The sequence below is a fragment of the Sinohyriopsis cumingii genome, unplaced genomic scaffold, assembly GCF_028554795.1.
Source record: "Sinohyriopsis cumingii isolate HCF-2022 unplaced genomic scaffold, ASM2855479v2 utg000873l, whole genome shotgun sequence".
Lineage (NCBI taxonomy): Eukaryota > Metazoa > Mollusca > Bivalvia > Unionida > Unionidae > Sinohyriopsis > Sinohyriopsis cumingii.
In genome coordinates, this window is record NW_028315938.1 from 2,890,956 (window position 1) to 2,909,346 (window position 18,391).

The 18,391-nt window shown below is 42.3% G+C and overlaps 1 protein-coding gene across 2 annotated transcripts in view; it reads left to right on the plus strand.

Moving 5' to 3' along the window:
- LOC149773170 (matrilin-1-like) overlaps nucleotides 1–18,391 on the plus strand; it is a 160,772-nt gene that overhangs the window by 1,527 nt on the left and 140,854 nt on the right. The window lies entirely within an intron of this gene.

Below are 18,391 nucleotides of genomic sequence, written 5' to 3' on the forward strand. Positions count from 1 at the left end.
ACAACGGAAGATCGTTATTATACTTTTATGAATTTGGAAGAACGGTGATGTCCCCTTAATTTTTGAATCTTATTGATTCTTATGAATGTGTTAAATCACCTTTTTAATAAGATTAGACTGAGCTCCAGGAAGGGTTCACATTTTTTTAATTATTATGCTTCTCCCCCATGGAGCTGGTCTATCTTTTAATTATAAATATTCCTAAATTGGTCCAATAGTAGTATAAGAAATAGAAAAAAAAGAAGAAAAAAAAATTAAATTTAAATTTAACTTGATTTGAGTTGCAATCCGAGCTTCTAATTGCATACATTTTTTTAAAAGTTTAAAATAAATTTAAATTTCAATTTCAATTTCATTTCACAAGAATATTTGTTGAAGTTAGAGACAGAAAGGATAGATATTCGGTTTAAATTATTTTCAAGAGGGTTCCTTTCCAGACTCTTCCATGGGCCTGTTCACTTCGCGTAGCGCCATGTGACATAGCCCCATGGCATCATTATCTGTACTTTCCCTCTTGAGGTATTCCCTAAGTTAAAATTTAATTGGGCCACACTTTTTAATATTATTGACAATAAAACTTGAAATTTTGTATAAGGTTGGTTTGCTAAAATCACCATCAAGATATAGTAGACATTGTGGTTTAAAATTACTGTTTATATTAATTTCATCAATTATAATTTTTCTATCGTTCTGTGTTTCCCTACAATTTAAAATTACATGTTTTTTATTAAAAGTGCCTATTTTACACAGCGGACATTTTGGCGGTGCTCTGACCATATGCCGTCTCGCTGCAACCTCTCCTGTCAACCACGCATCGTGCATGTATTTGAAGGCGAGGCTTTGTATTTTTAAAGATCCTAATTGTGACCAGTGCCCCCATGCCTTTTTCCAGTTAACGTATAAATTCTCCCTTTCAACTTTACATTGTATATTTTGGTTATGTCATTCCGAATCCATTTATATGTGAGTTTTTCGTCCAGGTCCCAAAATTCTTTTTTATCCCTATATTTCATTAATAAATCTTTTATACTTTTAAACTTCCTAGGCGTTTCTAATAATTTCATTACTTTATTATTTTTATATATCCCCTCCCTGTTCCGCAAAACGAAACCAAACCAATATATATATATATATATATATATATATATATATATATATATATATATATATATATATATATATATATATATATATATATATATATATATATATATATATATATATATATATATATATATATATATATATATCCCTTCCCATGGTAATTTAGGTTCGTCATTCAGTCGTTTAAATCTATTTAAAATATTGGTAATTTTTAAAATTATGGGACTTGGTATCCCTATTCCCCTCAATTCTCTTGCTTTGTACAAAGTTTCTTTTATTACATAATGTAGTTTAAAATCCCATATATAATTAATTATAAGTTTATCTGTGTTATTCAATATTATGTTACTTATGTTGGTGGACTTCATTATATAATTAAGATTTACATACATATATGTTTTGGCCACTTGGGCCCGTTCCATTAAACATAACGGCGTAAGTGCCCAGATATCGACATTCCGTTTTATCTCACTTTCCATTTTTTTACAGTTATCCTTCTCTTCGTTTTTGCCAAAAGCACACCCCGAGTGCTTTAACAGTATCTTTGAATACATGGGCTGGTATGCTTGAATGCCTACCACGCCAGTTACCTATCTCTAATATTTCCGTTTTGTCATGATTTATTTTAGATCCAGACGCTTGTCCAAATTTTTCATATTCCTTTATTAGGTGCTCAAAGGATTTCGGATCATCTAAAAAGTTGGTGCAATCATCTGCATGTTGTAACATTTTCACTTCATCTGTAATATTTGGAACTTTTATACCTTTAATTTCTTTGTTTAGTTTTATGCTAATGCTCAGCATTTCGATTGCTATTACGTATAATAGCATTGATAGTGGGCACCCTTGCCGCACTGATCTTTTTATGTCAAATTGTTCTGTCATTGCTCCATTATTTTGTACTCTGGATGTTATATTATAATATAGTATTTTAGTCCATTTTCGGAAAGGTTCTCCGTATCCAAATTTTTCCAAGACTTTTTGTATATGATTGTGCTCAATTCTATCAAAGGCTTTTTCCTGATCAAAAAGTACCATAGCAGCTTTTTGTCTCTTAATTTGTAAATAATCAATTATTGTGTTTATGTTTAAAATATTACTTTGTATATCTCTATTTTTTGGCCCACAAGTTTGATTTACATTTATTATATCCCCTATCCCCTTTTTAAGTCTATTACTTAAGATCCTACTCAAGATCTTATAGTCTGTGTTAAGGAGGGAGATGGGCCTCAGTTTTTCAAGTCTTCCCTATCCCCTTTCCCTTTGTATATTAAAATAATTATCCCCTCCTTCATCGTCCCTGCCATTTCCTTATTTTTTAAAAATATATTATTATATAACCATTCGAGAATGGGCAAAAACTCTCCGCAAAATGTCATATAGAATTCTGCAGAGAGTGTATCTCCTCCTGGCGATTTTCCCTTATTCATTAATTTTATGCTTTCTAAAATTTCCTCTTGAGTAGTGAAGGGGGACACTTTACGTATAATGGGAATTAGCATTAAAAACACCCTTGGGACACTTTACGTATAAGGGAAATTTAACATGGAGAAAAATCGTGGGACACTTTACGTACAAGGGGAATTAACATGGAGAAAAATCGTGGGACACTTTACGTACAAGGGAATTTAACATGGGAATAAATCGTGGGATACTATACGTACAAGGGAAATTTAACATGGGATTTTTTTTTTAAAAAGTTTTTTTTAAAATTTAAATTTAAATTTAAAAAAGGGGTAGGCAATTCAAAGACTATCTCTTTTCGAGAAATATGGCTGGCCCTGAAAAGGGCCTTTGGGTTTTTTCTTCTTCTTTTAACTTTTTAACTTCTTCCACCATCCTCTTATTTTGTCCATCATTCCTTTCTTCTTTTTCTTTTCTGTTTCCGGCAACCAGTCCGGGTGGCCCATGGCCCGGAACTTCTCTTGGATTTTCATCCAGTTTGTGTTCAGTTTTTCAAATTCATCCCTTTTTTTTCTATTTTCTTCTTCTTTTCTTTCCTTTAACCACTTTTCTTTGATCTTCTTGACCTCTTCGGTCAGCACATTCCTCATTAGTTCTTCAGCTTTCTTAAGTTTTTCTAACCCCCACTTCGCGAAACACCAATCTGTCCATTCTGCAATGTCTTCTAGAAAGCACCTTGCACTCGTCACATGATCTATCGCTTCTTTTAACTTACCCACTTTGACATACGGTGGGTTAATTAAACCTCTGATTCTCTTCTCCTCATCATCTATCATTTCTTTTACAATATTTACGGATAAGTGGAGGCTGGTTACTTGTCTTGAGACGAAGTCTTTTGTCACTGCATACCTCCATTCCTGTTCAACCCTTTCTACTACACTCAATCCATCTACCATCCAATACCAACTTCCCATAAGATCGTTGTATAAAGCTGAAGCTGCTGGCATCTTCTTGTTTGCTTATTCCGTAGAATGGGTTCCAATGGCCAACACTGTTAGTTTTATACTCAAAGCGCGAACGTGAAGGAAAACATCCCCCTAAAACATAAAATGGATCTTACCTAGATGATGACCAAACATCGCGCGGACGTGAAGGAAAACATCCCCCTACTTTCTCATTTCATATAATAAAACCCTAACTATACTCTTCACATACGCTAAGAAACCCATAATCTACTATTCACACAAACATACCTGAGCTCTTACAAACACACAAACACACAAACGCATACCCTCACACTATCTTAAAAAAGAGTTAGTGTTTATATACACACTACTCTACCTACACACATTGGCAAATCGATCGTTATTTCTTTTCTAGAGTATTGGGTAGCCCTGAAAAGGGCTGTTTTTTTAAACTCCAGATGCACCTATCTAATGGTTGCACCTTCCTGGCCTGGCGCCGCACACGCATCTTCTTCCCCAGTCTTCTTTCACCTTTCTTCTGGGGAGCGCAGAGGGAGGATGATTCGCTTCAGCACCCCAATCCTCTGTTTCAGGAATATTAAACGACATCATCTCTTCTCTTTTCTTTTCCTCCTCTTCCCTCTGTCTTCTCTCCTCTTCTTCCTTCTTTACTCTTGCTTCTTCTACTATAGCCTCCGCTGATAGTTCGTTTACTATCCGCCTGGCATATTCCAGGTGCATCTGGAGTTCTAACAGTTTCACTATTCTGCTAGTCATTCTTCTGGCTGTGTTGATCAATCAACAAGGGTAGCTGGACTGCCGAACGAGTTTCAATTTATACTGAAAGCGCGAACGTGAAGGAAAACATCCCCCTAAAAACATAAAATTCATCTTACCTAGATCATTAACCAGAACAACGCGCGGACCTAAAAGAAACACTCGCTCACTTTTTTATGCTACCCATCACTTCAATAGACTATCCACATACGCAAAGCAATCCAATCTAACCCCAAATATACACCTCAAACAGCCCAAAAAACTAACATCATTTTAATCTACTATCCACACCAACCTACTTTATCACTTACAAACACAAACACACAAACACATACCCTCATATTTTTAAAGAAAGAGTTAGTGTTTATTTTCACACTACTCTACCTACGCACATTGGCAAATTAATAGTTATTTCTTTTCTAGAGTATTGGGTAGCCCTGAAAAGGGCTGTTTTTTGTTTTGCTATGGCATTCTTTTTTCAGTTTCTAAGAATGCGATGTCCTCTGAGGATAGACTTTCTGGCAATAGGTCTGCTTCTTCGGAAAGAGAAGAAGAATTCTTTGGTGTCGATACGACAATCGACAAAGCCTCTGTCAGCTTCAGGTTGCTGCTGCTGCTGTTGCTGTTGTTGTTGCTGCTGTTGCTGCTGTCTCTGAAGTCTGTACTTCTCTGTCCATTCTTCTTTCTCCCTGTTCATTTCTTCTCTGAAGAGCTCTTCTATCAGGTCTTCAGTGATTTTTAACATTCTCACATTCTCTATTTCTTCTGGTTTCGGTATCAGACTGTGTCTGACCCTATGCAAATTCACGTAGGCTTCGTTGAGCTTAGCTAGTTTGGAGCACATCTTCTTAGGAGGATGAGTCGACAATGGATGGCTAGACTGGGAACAACCCGGTTCTTAAAGTGAAAGCGCGGACGTGAAGGAAAACATCCCCCACACGGTTTTCGAGCCGCAACGTTCATGAGAGGGATAGTAAGAAATGAAAGAGCATCAATCCAACATTCTTATAGCTAAACAAAAGACAAAGGCATTTTTTTCTAAACACAACATTTTTTATTCAAAAAATCACTTAACACTAAACAACAACATTTTTAACAATAATCCAACACTATAACATCAAACAATTTTTTTTCAAATCACAAACATTCTTTTCTTCAATTACTAACTACTTTTTGAACAAGGCTGACAACGTTGTGAATGAAATTGTGATTTCCACTGTTGGAAATCATTAGGCCATTGATGGACACTACGTTTCCTAGCTTGAGACAAAAGATAAGCATAATGGTCACAAAACCATCTATCTACTTTCACATCGTTTCTAGCAGAAGAACGAGGATCGAAATGAGTCACTAAATGTTCTAAGGAATAGCCCAGGCTGCGATGATGCAGAAAATACACACAGTACTGTCCACACACCAAGGAATCTGTGCCTTGTAATTTCACATTATTGAATCGGGTGGTTTGAGCATTTCTTCTCATAAAGTCAATGATATCGTTTTCCAAAGGGGGCAATCCGTACGAATCGAAATATTCCACACATCCTTCTTGAGGAAAGTAGACGGCTACCCAGTGGGTTCCTGGGAGATGACTGTCGTCCGTGTTGATCACGTAAGCTTGATGGTCTTTAGGTTTGCGATGAGGGAGTTCATCTTTAGCACAGACGACGGGATTCCAAGAAGACGTATACGAACTGTGGTTCAAAAGGTAATAAAGTTCCCAGGTATCCATTGTTTTGTGTTTGTTTTCTTCTTCACAGGTAATAATACGTCGTCAATTCGATCCTGACTTTTTGCTTGAAAATGTCTGACGAATAAACGGTTATTCGTTCTGTTTCCTCACTCTGATTCAGGAGAGCTTCGATACGATGGATCTCTTGAGTGGTTAATGCTGGACAAGAATGTTCACGCAAGTCTTTATACCACTGGTGCAACACGTCTTTGTTCGAGATGAGACTCCAAGCTTCGTCCAGATACTCGTCCAATTTTTCTTCTTGACTTAACATTAGGCATTTATCGTGTTGAATTTGACTGGGATGATCGTTTTGACATCCATAACAATTTTTCTTGATCAATTCCGTCATTTTGTCGACCAAGTGTTTGGCAAAACAGGAGACTAAATGGGCTTCTTGTTCTGGCCATCTCGACTTCATCATGATATCTTCTTCGTCTTTGTCTTGAGATTCTTCTCCTTCCACGGTCTCCTTACATTCCATCTCCAAAGTTTCTCCACTAGGTAAAGAGGGATAACAGTCTTCCATGGCTTTCTAATAATCTAGAATGACTTCTCTCAAACTGTTGATTTCTATGGTATTATCGAATTCTGCATACAGGATGACGTTCACTGTCTGTTTCAGTACTTCTGCAAACTGAAGTTCCATACGAATCTGGCCAGATTTTATAGGGTGGAAATGTCCCTCGTCGCTGCCTTGGTCTGGAGTGAAATCGAAAGCCCACAAAGCATAGCCTCCTGCATAATCCTCGTACTCAATGCCGTGACTGGTGTTGGTTCCTAACTGACCGGTGGCTTCGTACAGGGACAAGTACGATCTCAAGTAATTCATCTTCTTGTCACTAAAGTCAGGTTCGAAAGGTCGGGTACACAAGGTCTTGCCATCACGACTGACTTCGATTTTCTTCACGTTGAAATGTTGAAAGTTGAAAGGATTTTCTTTGAAGGCTCCGTTGAAGGCTGAATTCGAGACCATACCAAGGATTAAACGCTTGGGTAACTGTCCTTGAAACAGATGATCTTCGGTTATGGATTGAAGGTTAGCGGGAATGGTGAACGTTTTCACTTCCACACGTCGGATGGGATACTTGGCGGTCGTTCTGCTCAACGTTTGACTGATGTCGTTACCCACTTTGGGTAACACTTCCACGCGTCGTACGTAGAGTTTGGCCTCCTGGATTATGCTTTTAGGAGCCTTAGCAGGATCAGCAGCTATCAAATGGAAAGCGGCACTGCTGCGATTCAGTCTCAAGCGGACATTCACCCCGTTCAGCAAATATTTCTCTTGCAACCACATGTCCAAATGCAAACGATCCATCAGTTCTAAACTCTTCTTCTCTAAGATTTTGCTTTCTCTTGCCTCAAAGCCGGAATTGCTTCCATCTGTTTTTTCGAACTTGTTCGCTTCGTCAGCTACCCACAGCACGCAGGCATTGAGATGACTATCCTTGGCATCTATTCCGTACGTCAAGAGATTTTCCAAGTAGGCACGGTAAGGGTAAGTATCCATGCTGCTGCTGACTAGTTTGTTATTCAAGTACAAATCCACTGAGCTGAACAAGGAATGCATGAAATTGTTGACGGGAGCTATTTCGTCAGCGTCATCTACTCCACTATCATCTTTTTCTAGAACTTGGACTTTCAAGTACAAGTAACTGCTATTCAGATCGATGTAATCTTCGGGCTGCCCCTTGATTTCAAATTCGATGGGAGCGGAATCGGTCAGTGAGGAGATGGGATTAAATTCCACCCATTGGGATTCTTGCATGGTCATCATGGTGGGGGGCATGGCAAACAGATCCAGTTCCGTCTTGGAACAGGCGCAAGACTCTCGGTGCATCATTTTTTGTTGTTGCTGTGTCTCAATAATCGAAAACGTCTAAGTCTCGAACGGTTCTTCTTTTCTTGGCCTTTCTCGCTTGAAGTCTGGTGAAAGGGTGTTTTCTTCTTCTTCGTCTCTTTCTGCCTTGTCCTTGCTGAATGCTTGACTCGGTAGCGTGCAGGGCATTTATAGGTGTGTCTCGTCGGCCCAAAATGTCTTTGCCCGTTTGCAGCAAGACATTTTTGCCTGCCCTCATGAAGGCTTCTTTAGGGTTTTGTTTGTCGATGATGACATTTTGGAGAAATTCTTTGCCTTGTGTCAGTGCCGCATCTTTCAAGGCGTGCAATCCGCGTGTCACCATCGGTTTCAACACTGGGGCCACCGAACGAAAGGCCGATTTTAACATGTCTCCTAAACCGTGTCCTCGCTGTCGAGCCACCCCTTGGTACACTGGATACATGACTTACTTACGAGTCGTGAGAGAACCGTTTTCGAAAATGGAGTTTCACCGTGACTTTTCCTTTGGTGAATGGAATATTTTGTCCCAAATCTCCTTTTATAGTAATGTTGACCGTGTCCAAGTACGACTTGCTGACGGGTAAATAGTGAGGATGGACAAATTCGCGGTGAACATGGTAAGTGTTTCCACCTTCCTCGTCAGCGTTTGTGGCAGAATCCACTTTGAAAGGAATGACACGCAGTAACGGCACGGAGGTGTGTCCCACCACGTTGTACTCCACTATATCGGAATACACAAAGATCAAATTCAGTCCTTGGTTCAGTTCTACCGGGAAACGAAAATACCTGGCAAAAATATCGTTGTCGGAAATGACTGGCAATTCGTTTTTCTTTATCATGACCATTCTCATCTCCGTGTCACCGCCCAATATGTCAAACAATTCAGGACAAAATAAGAAAGACATGAATTTTTTGGACCCCTCAGAAAATTTCATCAGAAAGCGACGAGCTATTTTGTGGTATTCCAAGGTGACACTTTTTTGGACATTACTCAAAGCTTTATGGAACACGCCATTAAACCTGGAGGCTATGGCGCTGACCAAATGATGACCACTGAAATAATAGCCTGGGAGAATGGACAAGTTGTAGGTCCACGTTTTAAGTTTGTCATCATAGGTTCTATTGGTAGATGTGCCAATTTTATCCAACTCCACTTGCAATTGTTGGTCATGAACTTCCACCTTAAACCAATTTTGCTGGGCAATGATATTTTGGACTTGGGTTGGGTGAATCATTTCCACTAAACCCACTTCCCAATGGGCTTCGTGATCTAAGGGGATGGCTTGAGGTAATTTGGCCGTGTAACAGCACAACGTGTTCTTGGGAAACACCTCCATGGAACTGTCACTGGGTAAGGTTAAGTAAAATTGGTTTTGGTGACTCATAATTCCAGAGTTCTGTGGCTGTCCGAGGGGATATTACTGGATGTCAGAGGCGTGTCTCCACCCAAAATGGGGTTCTGGTTGTGGTTGTTATTGGAGTGGTGACTGACACTGGCACTGGACACAACGTTCCCGTTCGAGGAGAATTTCAGGGAGGGATTGGGAAGCAGGTAACCGATGCAACTGCTCAATAAAATGGTCCACAATTGTTTGTCTCCTTGTTGCAAACTCAAATTGGCGATGGCTGCCCCGATGACACAATACACTACGAAGATTTGGCAGAAAAAGACGATTTGCGTTTTAGGCACACGTTCTCCACACCACACCCACAAGGGTTGTTTTTGTAAATCTTGCACAGAAGAACTAGGGGAAGAAGGAGTGGTCGACGTAGCTGCGTCTGATGTGTGAAAGGGCATGATGGTCACTTCTTCTTTTTATAGTCGATGACTTGCGAAGCGTCGATCCAAGAATCGAAACTGGGTGGATATCCTTTCCAACGTACTTTGACTTCTTTGACACGTCGTTTGCCCACTTTACGGGTTCTGCGTTCGAGAATGCTTTCGATGTCGTACACGTCGTCTTCTTTTTTGGTGACACGTTGTAACTCGGGCAAATAAAACGTTCCTTTGAGTACTTCTCCGTTCATGTCTTCCAATTTATAGACGGCAGGATGACGGCCATGCACTCGTCCAGTGACGCGAAACAATTCGGTCGTCCAGTTAGGTAAGTAACCTTTGTCGAAAGTGCGTTTGGTTTTGCCAATGCGCACCCAATCTCCTACGGCCAACTCTCCACTTTTCTTGGGGACAGCCCTCGTCGGGGACGTACCGAACAGGCGCTCGAACACCAGCACTTCGTTGTCGGGAGTCACGTCTTGCGGGGCACGTCCGATGCTTCGATGGTAAGATTGGTTGTACGCTTGCACCAGGTGCGGTAAGATGTCGATGTACTTCAGAGTGTGGTGATGCGTAAAATATTTCCACATGCGTTCTTTCAAAGTGCGTTGAAAACGTTCCACGATGCTGGCTTTGGTTTCGGGATTCTCGGTGGTAAAAAAATGAATGTCACGTTTCTTTAATTCTTTTTGGAAAGCTTGGTTCAGAAATTCGGTGCCTTTGTCCGTTTGCCATCGAAGAGGGTGACGACCGTTTTGTTTCAACACCCGTTGCAGGGCTCGCACTAACTCGCTGCTCGATTTGGAAGTCAAGGGCACGACCCAGGCAAATTTGGAAAAGACGTCGATGACACAAAACAAATATTTGTAGCCACGATTGTAGCTGGCCAAATGAGAGACATCGGCTAAATCGGCTTGCCATTGATGATCGATGCCTTCCACTCGGGTGCGACTTCTGGCAAACTTGCGTCGAATGGGTTTGTGTAAAGTGTAGGTAGCTTGTTCTTGTAACCATCGTTGCACTTCAGGTAAACGGAGACTTTTCAGTCGCGTTTTGGCAGCACGATACAATTTTTGAACTCCTGCGTAACCTGCAGGATGGGAGGGATCGTAGTAAATGCTAGCTAAGACTTTTTCCATTTTTTTGTGTTGATTGGTGTCTTAATAAGGCACCCACTCTTGGAAGAGGCTACTCTTTTTCTCTTGGGGTATTTTCTTGGATTGCAAGGCTTTGCGTGTGCGGCCAGCAATAGGTGTCGAAGAGGAGGAGGATGTCTGAGCAGGGGATATCGGTTCTTGTTTCACTTCTGTCTTCACTTCTGTCTTCACTTTCTTTTTCTCTTGTGAGGAAGAAGGGGTCGCCATCATCTTTTTAATCCATCCAATTCTGGAGGTAGGTGGTGTTGTTAACTTGCGTACTTTTTCTGGTGGAGTTTGAAACCCTTCTTCTTCTTCTTCTTTTCCTTTTTCTGTCTTGGTCACGGGTACTGGTGGTACTGGTACTGGTACTGGTACTGGTGATGGTGCTGGACTTTTCATCAAGGTCTTAAAATCTTTCAGAGTGGGTAAAGCTGTTTCGTCTAAAGCTTTCTGGTGAAAGAGTTGCAGTCTTTGGAAGAGTTGACCGTACTTTTGCGATTTTTCTGTTTCGGACAAATCTTGGCGATCCAGCAAGGATTGCAATTCGTGTTGTAACTGGGACATTTCGCTCAAATTGGGATTGGGAGGTAAATGCGGGGTGCGTTGTTCTTGCCACCGATGGTATTCCATCCATCGTTTGTAAGGCACTAAAGCTAGTTTTCGTCCTTCCATGGGGTTGTCAGGGGTGAATTCTGAGATCTTGGGACTTCCGAAGGCCTTTTTATCTTGCTCCCATCAGTCCTCCCAACATGGTTCCCAAGACTCCTTTCAGTATGGGGCCTAACAAGAGAGGTAAAATGCCTCCACGTTGGACCAACATCTTCTTTTTTTGACGAATGGGAATTTTCTTTTGAACCATTTTCCGAAGAACGTGACGATGTTTGCCTAAGCATTGTTTCTGGTGTTTGGACAAAGGGATCGTGCCTTTCAAAACGTTCAAACAACATTCGCACACGGTATCGATGACCTCTTTGGAGGCTGTTTGAATGAGTTTTTTTCGTAGGGGTGGAGAAGCTTTGGACAGGACAGATAACAGGTCCCCATGTTTGGCTAAACGTGGTGGTAGTCCTTTTCTTTTCTTTCCTTGGGGTTTTCTGGAGGGTGACATCTTTGAGTCTTTAGGAGCACCTAAAAACACTGATACCCTACTCGGTCACAGGCCTTTTTTATACTGGAACGCGTCGCCACTGATTGTCTTTACGTTTTATCAGTTTGAGGACAGGCATGACACGTCGTGCAGGGGTACGTAACGGACTAAATCGAGCCAGTTCTTGCTTGGACAAATCCAGTAAACTTTGTAACATGCCCGATCTTTCTTGAACTTTGATTTTGGGAGAAGGTACTTTGTGAGCAGCAGCCACTGCCGCTAAATTGGAAGGTCCTGCCACTGGGGAAGTTCTTTTGGGGGTCATCAACGGAGAAGTTCTTGGTGTAATCAACGTCTCCAAGTACTCTTCAGTTCCTGGTGACATCAACGGAGAAGTGGACAAACGTGAGGCTGCCGGAGACGTTGTGGCAGGTCGTGGCTTGCGAGTGTAAGGTTGCGTCCTGGCCGAAGTGCCTCTCTTGCGACTAGTTTTCTTCTGTGGACTTTTCTTTTTCTGGGGACTTTTTCTCTGTTTCTTTTTCTTGGGGCTTCTTTTCTTTTTCCGGGGTGATGGTGGTGGTGTCTGGTAAGAGGAGGGTCCCGCCACTGGAGAAGTTCTTCTTGGGGACTTGGTCTTTTTCTTTTTCTTCTTGGGGCTTCGTTGGACTTTTGTCTTGGGGATAACTTTGGGGGCATTAGGATCCCATCTTAAGAGTGAGCGAATGATGACCCCTCCTAGAGTACCGCTCCCTTCAGGTTTCAAAATGATTTGTTTTTTGGTTTGAGTGTCGATGCGGGGATCGGCCAGTTGGACCAAAGCGACTTTGTTTCGATCGAAAAAGCGTTGGGTTTGATGAGGAATCTGAATGATTCCTTGGAGTAATTGACGTGCCGTCACCGTGAACCATCGTAAGACTTCTTTGAGACTAGCTTCTAAGACACGGGCTCGTGTTTGTGGATCTTTTTCTCGGCTGATGCCATACAAAGCACGAATCAATTTGACGGGAAGATGTGACTGAAGGGACGTCATGTTCACACTGTGTGAGACAGACGAAAAAGGGTCTGAGGTTTTTATAGATTTTTTTCATGGGAGGAGTGAAATGAAGTCGAGGACGGAGACGTGTACAGGACAGGCCCTCCGTCTTGGCACCAGTGGTGAAACAAGTGGGTACGAAATCGCAAATCCTCGGGGGTCGTAGGTTTCAAATCGACGAGTAAATAGGCGTGTGGCGTTTGAGTGGCATCGTCGTACGCCTGAGTCAGCCAAGGCGTTCCTAACTGTTTGGCTAAGACTTGCACTTGCGATTTATCTCGAGGGCTTTTAAACAAGACTACGTAATGCGCATTGAGACTGATGGTGCGATGGGCTTTACTTTGTTGAAACAAATTTTGGGTGATGTAAACGACACTGGCATTACGGTGATGCCCTTTGCGCGTGAACCACAATTTAATTTCTTCTTCGTCTTCTCCTAACATGTCGTCGAAAATGACCAAATGGGTTAGACGGGAGTCAGAGACGATGCCGTCGTCTTCTTTGGGAATGCCTTCCACAAACACGATGGAATCGCCTTGACTTTCTCGCAAGAGGCTGTACGCCGATTGCCACTCTTTGTAACACCACACGATTCGTTGAGGGGGCCGATCGATCAAATGATGTTTATGTTCGATCAAACGTTTGACGAATTCGGTTTTGCCTGAACCACTAGGTCCAGCAATGAGCATGTTAAAGGGATGGCGAAGATACAAAGCCTCCCAACTGGCACGATCTAAGTGTTCGTCGATGACTTTGACAGTAGAGGAAGAGGGAGCAGAGACAGTAGAGGTAGCCATGGTGTGAGAAATGTCACTTGTGACACGAAAAACAAACAAGACAAGAGTTTATATACTTTTTTTTCAGAACACGTTTATTGAATGTTTTTTTTCAAACATGAATACGAAAGACAAAAATACATAAAAGCCAAAGGCTTAAGTACAAGAATAAAAGGCACATGATAACGATGAATGTGGAATAAACACAAGTGTCTGTACAACAACCACATGTTTTGGGTAATGTTCTAACCAGTTCAACAGGGGGTAAGGTCACACAAGTGTCCTCCCGAAAGGGTCTTTCAGGCCTGTCCACGACAGTCCTGTCCTGGGTGACGGGTTCTTCTGGCACCGTCACTAACACGGGATGAAAAGTAACTTTTTTCCTTGAACAACTCTCGTGCATACTGGGCCACTTCTTGGGTCCAAGCCTCAAAACCCCATTCTTTCCAGGCACGGACATCTGTCCAATGGGGATGTAAGTCACAAGCTACACACACATCGTCATACACGTCTTGGGTAGCTAAAAGTTGACGAATCTTTTTTTCCTGTTGAGGTCGAGAAGTATCCAGATGAAAACGCAAGGCTTTGAGCAAAAGGAGTTTTTCGTGACCATTTAAGGCCATGAAGGTGGTAAGTACTGATCGTAAAGAGTCCACAAAGAATCGGCTGGTAAACGAAATCCCAAAAAACAAGTCACTAAGACACACACCACTTGTCGTCCCAAATTGAACGGATACAGTTCTTGTAATAATTGATGGTAATGATCCACGGTTTGAATATGGTCATTGAGTTCCTTCCACGGAATCTGTTGGATGACATGTGACATAAGTCGTGGCATGGCAGCCTGTTTTTATAGTCTCTTTGTTTCGGAAACAATACACGTACTTTCTAGCCAGAGATCTTCGTTCTCCAGTAGGGAATCTAAATCTTGCATACTGTAACCGAAACTTCAGAGTTCGTTTAGAAGTTTCCTCTTCCTCTAAGTAGATTCCACGTAAAATATGTTGATAATCCTTTAACTTGTCTTCCTCAATGTATTGCTGTAGGTGAATCTCGAAGTAACCAAAATCATGAACATTTCGATCATTCACTAACTCAAAGTGTTGAACAAGGTCTGACCACTGAAACAATTTCTGACGAATCAGTTCTCTTATACCATTCAGGTACCAGTGGTTAAAAATCTGGTGACGTAACGGATGCAATTGTTCTTTACGTTTCACTTGTATTTTCACCAGCTCTCGGTAAATGCGTTCTCTCAACTCCACAGGCAAAGCACGAATGTTCTCTTGTAAAGTATCCATGAATAGGTCATACTAAATCCTCTTTGGTCTGACACAAGAAATGTACTCTTTGCACAAACATGGTTTCACTTCAGTGTCGAATTTAAATCGTTGAGTCACTAATCTACACATTACAATTCGTTCAGAAGTTTCCTCTTTCACCAAGTTGACATTGTGTGAAAGATGTTGGTAATTCGTTAACTCTTCCTCTGGAATTCGATGCAGTACGTTTACAATGATGTAACTACAATCGTCCATACCAAACCAATCCTTTTTAAAACTAGAGGATCGTTGATCAATGTCTGTCCGATGGAACACTTTCAATTGAATCAGTCCTTGTATAGCCTTCAGGTACCAGTGGTTCAAACACCGGTGACGTAACGGATGCAATTGTTCTTTACGTTTCACTTGTATTTTGACCAGCTCTCGGTAAATGCGTTCTCTCAATTCCACAGGCAAAGCACGAATGTTCTCTTGTAAAGTATCCATGAACAGATTATTATGGTAAGAAGTTACTTCAATGTCTCGGTCCCACTAAAGGTAAGTAATGACAATTCGGTGACCATCGAGCATGTTCTACGTAGGCCGAATCTTGCGGTTCCCAGTGGTGAAGTGACACACCGCAACTGAAGCACTTGACTTTATCTCCTTCGCCCAAGTAGAAAAATCCGGCTCTGGCTAATTCTTCGGGGGTCGGTCCTCCCAGATACTTTGGCCATTTTCCTTTGAACGATTGAAGACGATTTTCAAAGTCGCAGTATTCCGACAAACGCACAGGAAACGAATATTCGTTTTTCACAGGTTCGTTTCGATGAGGGTTGAGTGAAATGGGCAGGAGTTTGCTCAGGGCTGGATGACATCCGTAGGGAGGTAAACGTGAATGTCGACATTCCCCTTTAAAACGAAACCCAGTAAAATGTCCAAGAGGACGAGCAGCATCGCTTTCGCATCCCACAGGCTTGACACGCACAGCATCACTTTCCATGACAGGGGTAGGGGCACTAAAGTTCCCATGATGCTTTACGGCATCGCTCAGGTCACAACGTACAGCATCGGTCCCATCGCAAGGCTCACAATCGCACTCGTCTGCAAACTCCGTTACGCAATTACAATGGTAACCACATGGACAATCGCAGTTTCCTTCCGGACATTTTCCGTCGCAATGCATGGGTCTTATCCATCCAGTATTAGTCGCACTAGAGAAAGATACAGCTTTTTTACAATCCCCAAACTGGAACGATGTCTCTTTCAAAGTATTCATCTTGTTCGCTCGGTCTTGGTAGTCACAATGAACTATCGGTCTTGCCTAGGGTTCCTTTTTTATATACAGACCGATACCGACGTGACCGTACGGTAAGGTGAAATGATTGGGAAGTCGAACTCGCTTCTGGTACACGATTTGATAGACTTTTTCCAGGGGTCGACTGACGATGTGGTGAGTGGGTAAACGTACAATCTTGTTTGGTTGGTGAGTGGTCACTTTAAAGTTTCCATCCTCTCCCGATTGCAAGGCTTCTTTCAATACCCCAAAGTTGACCACTCGACTGGTACGATAATTCAGAGTCAGTCCTTTCACTTTGCACGTCGTGTGCACTTCTCCTTGTTTGTCCCGGTATTCGTAGCCGTAATTTTTGGGACCGCCACTGACGAAACTTAGAATCTTGTCGTCGGGATGTTCGTCTGTCCAGGCTCCTAAACGGTCTCCTTCGATGTTAGGGTGATGTTGAATCGGGTGATGGATGTAAATGCAACTGTCCGTGTCAAAGTACAGGACGCGTTCTTCTAACAGTTCTAAAGCTTCGTACAATTTTAATCGAGCATGGGCTGTCACGTAAGCCGCAATGATGACATTTCCAAAAGGGTCGTCTTGTACAAAGTCCAGATCTTCTTCGTAATTGACCAAGATCAAATTCTCTCGAACGACGTCCACGTGTTTCATGTATTTGGTTTTGTCGTGAATCATCTGGAAGTAGCGGGAAGGTTCTGTCAAATATTCCGTCTTGGGTAAACACGGTCGTTGTGCCATTTTACCCCACAAGCAATTTAACATCACTTTGGCAAACGATCGCCTGCCTTCGTTTTTCTCGATGTGGTCTAAAGAGATGCCTTCTTGTTCGTAGTATTTCTCTTTGAATTGTATTTGGTCTTCGGGAGTGTGACACCAGGAAGGATAGCCGCTGGCTTCTTGCTTCAGTTTCAAAAAGGCATCCACGTAGTCGGCGAAAATGCCTTTCTGACTGGGATCACCCTTGCAGTATTGTTGTGTCTTGGGAAAGTGGCAAATTTCGTACACTTCTAACAGTTGGTATCCCATGTCCAGAGCTTTGAACAATTCTACGCTGACCCAGGTTCCCGTCAAGGCCCGTTCTTCCTGGCTGTGCTGACAAGGTTGGTCTTGGTTGCACGTTTCGGCACAAGTACGGCACAAGGGAAACATCAGTTTGCCTTGACAATGGTGAGGTAAGACGGGATGGTAGAGGTTCGTGGGAGGCAAAACTTTGCACTTGATCAAGCCTTCGTATTGTCGAATATTTTTCAGGTCGATGTGTTCCGTCAGCAATTGTGGGTGCCCTACAGGAAAGCGACAATATTTGCACACGTAGGGATACAGCGAACACACGTCCAAGTATTTGATTTCTTCTCCTTTCTCTTCGTCGGCTTGGTACAGCAAACAGGTGGCATTGGTCCTTCCTCCGTACAAACTATCCCTCGGGTTCAGCGGGTCCATGAACTGGTAACTTTCCACGAGGCGTTTAAACTCGGGATCGGTTTTCATACGGTGATCGTACTCGTGTTCCCACATTTCCACCACTTGGTATCCTTGCTGTTCTAACTTTAGGCGTCGCTGACAAGTGTCCTGGTACAAGTCTTCCATGGTTCGTTGCAAAAACTGATTTTTAGTGCCACGGTCAGGGTAACAGACGGGACATCCGTGAAATAAGCAACCGTTAAACTCGTACACGATCTTGGGGTTTTCTAAGTCCCAGCCATCGACCGAATACGTTCCGATGGTCTTTTCGCCTCCTCCGTTGCGGGCATGCTGAATCCATTTGTCTTCCTTGTCGCACAAGTAATGTAACCAGCGTAGGGCTTTGACCGAGTATTGACGTTTGACAAAGTGGGTCGTTTGAGGACTGATGACAGCCACGGTCTTTTCAGGCATGAATCGTTGTCGATACACTAAGGAACACGCTTTGGCAATGGTGCAAGCTTCTTTCAAAGGATCGACCCCTCCGTGTTCCATGAACAGTTCTCGAAATTTTCCACAGCAACGCCGTAAAATGTCCACGTCGGAACGACAATACTTTAACATTTCTTCCTGAAAGTCGAAAGGGTCCGAGGCGTGAGCCTGGTACCAAGCGTAGAAAGCTTCTCGTTGTTCGGTACGCATGTTGTCGGGGTCGTAATAGTGAGCCTCGGGCAAATGGGGTAGAACGGCGTGTTGATTGGCTTCCGTATTGAAAAAGTGTGGAAAGTACC